This window comes from Saccopteryx leptura, chromosome 6 (assembly GCF_036850995.1).
Source record: "Saccopteryx leptura isolate mSacLep1 chromosome 6, mSacLep1_pri_phased_curated, whole genome shotgun sequence".
NCBI classification, from domain to species: domain Eukaryota; kingdom Metazoa; phylum Chordata; class Mammalia; order Chiroptera; family Emballonuridae; genus Saccopteryx; species Saccopteryx leptura.
This window is the reverse complement of record NC_089508.1, coordinates 23,787,061-23,791,712: the sequence shown is the minus strand read 5'-3', so window position 1 is coordinate 23,791,712 and position 4,652 is coordinate 23,787,061. Positions and strand designations below refer to the sequence as shown.

General features: G+C 36.2%; 1 pseudogene; it reads right to left on the bottom strand.

The window, feature by feature from the left end:
• Positions 1–4,052: 4,052 nt before the first annotated feature.
• LOC136376821 (cyclin-dependent kinase 1 pseudogene) lies at positions 4,053–4,379 on the bottom strand (annotated as a pseudogene).
• Between the last annotated feature and the right edge of the window lie 273 nt (positions 4,380–4,652).

Genomic DNA, 4,652 nt, shown 5'->3' with positions numbered 1-4,652 from the left:
TTTTTTAACCCTATGAATATATTTTTCTTTCTTTCCTTTCCTTTCCTTTTCTTTTCTTTTCTTTTCTTCCTCCTTCCCTCCCTCCCTCCCTCCCTCCCTCCCTCCCTCCCTCCCTCCCTCCCTCCCTCCCTCCCTCCCTTCCTTCCTTCCTTCCTTCCTTCCTTCCTTCCTTCCTTCCTTCCTTCCTTCCTGTGAGAGATTGAAAGAGACAGAGAGACAGAGACAGACAAATAAAGGCGAGAGATGAGAAACATCAACTTGTAGTTGTGTCACTTTAGTTGTTTATTGATTGCTTCTTATATGTGCCTTGACTGGGGGGGCTCCAGCTGAGCCAGTGACCCCTTGTTCAAGCCTGTGACCTTTGGGCACAAGCCAGCAACCATGAGATCATATCAATAATCCTACACTCAAGCCAGTGACCCCATGCTCAAGCTGGCGAGCCTGTGCTCCAGTTGGATGAGCCTGTCCTTAGCCCAGTGACCTTGGCGTTTTGAACCTGGGTCCTCAGTGTCCCAGGTCAACACTCTATCCACTGCGTCACCACCTAGTCAGGCTATGAGTGTATTTCTTTAACAATGTTTTAATTAACTTTATTGAGGTATAACATATATAATAAAAGGTACTCATTTTAAGTGTCCTGTGTGATAATCACCATTACAGTCAAGACATGTAACATTTCCATCAGGCTCCCTACTGGCCTTTGGCAGCCACTGCCTCCTTCCACTCTTGGTGACCACTGCTCTACTTTATATCATCTTAGTGTAAATTTGTCTTTTCTAGGATTCTTATAAAATGAATCAAATACTATATACTTTTTTGTGTCTGGCTTATTTTGCTCAGCAGAATGTTTCTGAGAATTATATATTATATATTTTATATATCATAGTTTGTTCCTTTTTATTGCTGAATCGTATTGTGTTGTAGGGATGTAACACAATCTGTTTCTTATTCACATTTGGATGGACTTGTGGATTGTTTCTCGTATTGAGTTATGATGAATAAAAGTTATGAAAACTTCACAAACATTTACAAGTCTTTGTGCAAACATTAGTTTTCATTTTTCTTGCATAAATACCTAGCGGGTTTCTGAATCACATAGGAAGTAAATATTTAACTCTATCAGAAATTGCCAAAATTTTCCAAAGTGCTGTATTACTTCCATTTCTACTAGCAAAGTATGAGATTCCCAGTTGTTCTACAACCTTACCAACACCTGGTATTGTTTCTCTTTTTAATTTTAGCTACTCTGGTGGGTGGGAGTAGTATCTCATGGTTTTAATTTGCATTTTCCCAAGGACAATGATGTTGAGCAATTATCATTTGCATACTTACTAGTTATAGTTCTTCTTTTGTGAAATGCCTGTTCAAAATTTTGACTATTTCTAACTAAGTTAACATCTTACAATTGAGCCATAAGAATCCTTTATATATTCTAGATACAAGCCTTTGGTCAGGTGTATGTATTGCATGTATATTTTCATGGCTTGCCTTTTCTTTCCTCTTCAGTGCCATCTTTTAAAGAATAGGAAGCTTTAATTGTGATATAATCCAATTTATCAATTCCTTCTTGAATATATGCATTTTGTGTACTAAGAATTCTTTGCCTATACTATGGTCATAACATTTTTCTCCTGTGTTTTTTTCTTTAGACAGTTTTTAGTTTAGTTTAGCATCTATAAATTAAGCCAATGGTCGATTTCAAGTTAATTTTGGTTTATATTGTAGGGCAGTGTTCAAGGTTACTTTTCTTCCTGGGATATTCAATTGTCCTAGCAACATTTGTTGAAAACCTTTTGTATTGGATTACTTTGGCATTTTTGTCAAAAATTAATTGACCATGTATGAGTAGGCCTATTTCTGGATTCTTTATTCTGTTCCATTGATCTCTCTGTCTATCCTATGTTAATAGCACATTGTCTTTATTATTGTAGCTTTACAGGAAATCTTAAAATAGTGTAGTTCTTACACTATTTTAGGATGTAGTGGAGAAGGTAGTCAAAGTCCTCCAACTTTGTTCTTTTTCAAAAAATATTTTGGCTATTTTAAATCCTTAACCCTTACATACAAATTTTATTGCCAGCTTGTCAATTTCTATTAAGGATAACCTGGTGACATTATGATTGAGATTATATTCAATACCTGTATCTGAACAATACTGAGTCTTGCAATCTGTAAACATTGTATATCTTCTCATTTATTTAGGTCTTCTTTAATTTTCCAGTGATTATTTTATCATCCCCAGTGTAGAGATTTAACATATGTTTAATTAAATTTATCTGTGTTTTATGTCTTTTGATATTATTATAAGTTGTATTTGTGTTAGCTAGCCTCCAAATTTATAGCTAGTGAACCTTTCCTTCTGATATTATTGCCTTTGTATAATACCTGGCACCCTGCTCCCACCCTCATGCACACATTGTACCAGAATTGATCTGTGTGGCCAATAAAACATGGCAGAATTGGAATGCCACTTATGACACTAGGTAATAAAAGGCACTGTGGCTTCTTCTTTGCTTTTTCTTACACTGCTTGCTTTGGAAGACATGGGAACTGCTCTCTTGGAAGGTCCAATGTGGTGAAGAACAGAGACCTACATAAATGAGGAGCTGAGGCTTCTACCAGCTAGATGTGCATGACTGATCTTGGAAATGGATCCTCCAGCCCCAGTCAAGCCTTTGGATGACAGCAGTTGTGGTTGACATCTTGACTGCAACATATTGAGAGATCCTCATCTGGAGGACCACCCAGTGAAGATGCTTCCAGATTCTTCACTCTCAGGAATTGTGTGAGCTAATAGATGTTTATTTTTTGTAAGCTGGTAATTTGTTATGCAGCAATCAAGAACTACTATAGTATTGCTTTTTAAAAAAAATAACAGTATCTATTTTATTTCAATTTCCAATTCTTCAATATCCAAATAGCATACAGAAATTCCATTTTTCTATATAGACCTTGTGTCCTTGCTAAAATCAGCTCTTTTGCAGATACCTTAGACTTTTTATATAGGCAATCATGACATCTGTGACAAAGATAGTTTTACTTCTTTTCAAATCTGGATGCCTTTTATTTATTCTACTGCCTTTTAAAACTAGCTAGGACTTGCAGTGTTATGTTGAATAAAATGGTGAGAGCAGATATTCTTACTTTGTTCTTCTTCTTAAGTGTAAATTAGCATTCAGTCTTTCACCGTAAGTATGATGTTAGGTGTAGTTCTTCCATAGATGCTCTTTATTGGGTTGAGGAAGTTTTCTTTTTTTCTTAAGAAATTTTCCTAATTCATGTCATTAATAGTGGACTTACAGTTTTAGTAACAGATAGTTGTTATAGTAAGACCTACACACATACACAAAATTACTGTATTTAAATCCAGTATTTCCATGTTTAAGTTATACTTTTGAAATCAGAAGACAAAGTACAACTTAAGTTTTACAACAAAAAAATACACCAGACAAAAAGATAGTTAACAGTAAAAATATCACTATCTGTTCTTGATACAACAGGTAGACACTCTTTGTCAGAAGGCTACATCTTTTCAATTGGATTGTCCAAATCATTAAAATATGGGTGGTTCAGTGCCGTTTTTCTAGAAGCTTGTTTGGCTGGATCATAAGCGAATGTTTCTGCAAGCAAATCGAAGGTATTTTCAACCAAGATTTTGCCACGAGATCTAGGTTTCCCAGTTTCCACTTGGTAAATGTATTTTTATCATCCTGTAAAAATTCCACATCTGGCCACACTTCATTATTGGGGGTGTCCCTAACTCTGAAAATCTGCAATTTCTGAATCCCCATGAAAAAGTGGCTTATTACTTGTACTTCTGCATATATGGTGTCTGTACTCCAAGGGCCAACTGGAATTGAGTGTGAGTTGACCCAGCAACACTTCTGGAGATCATACCAGAGTGCTATTACCCCATGTATATATCTTCTAATAGGTATTTCAAAAGCTCTGGCAAGACCAAGACTAGCCAGTTTAATTGTTCCATTGTTATCAATAGATTTTGAGATTTTAAGATCTCCAGAGTGACAGAACACAATGCCTTGCATGATTTGCTATGAATAACTCTTAACAAGTAAGGAAACTGTGAACTGACCAGAAGGGATAGACTTCAAGTATTTCTTGAGATCCACAATATTCAGAGATGAGATATAACCTGGAGTCCTTCATAAGCTCGTCTTTGAAGACTGATTATATTTGAATGACAGAAGTTCTTTTAATACAGAAATTTCCAGAATTACAGTACTAGGAACTTCTTCCTCTTTACTTTCTAGTCTGACTTTCTTCATGGCTGCCACTTGACCTGTAGTTTTGTGTCTACCCTGATGTATAACTGTGGGGGTACTTTCTCCAGTTTTCTCTATTCTGGTGTAATATTCCATAGTTACTCAATAGGTATGGTAGATCCCAGCTTCTTATCCTATGAAGGTGGGGGTGTGGGGGTGGGGAGACTGGGGGAGTGGTGAAAACAGCAGCGGCTGCTACCATTGTCTGTGTCGCTTTTTCATAAATGCCCAAGAATCCTGAGAGTTTTTATCATAAGCCATTTTCTAATAATCTTTTCGAGTCTATTGAGATAGTTGTATTTTTTTCTTTTTTGTTGTGTTAATGTGGTGAATTACATTGATTGATAATTGAAAGATAAACCAGCTTTG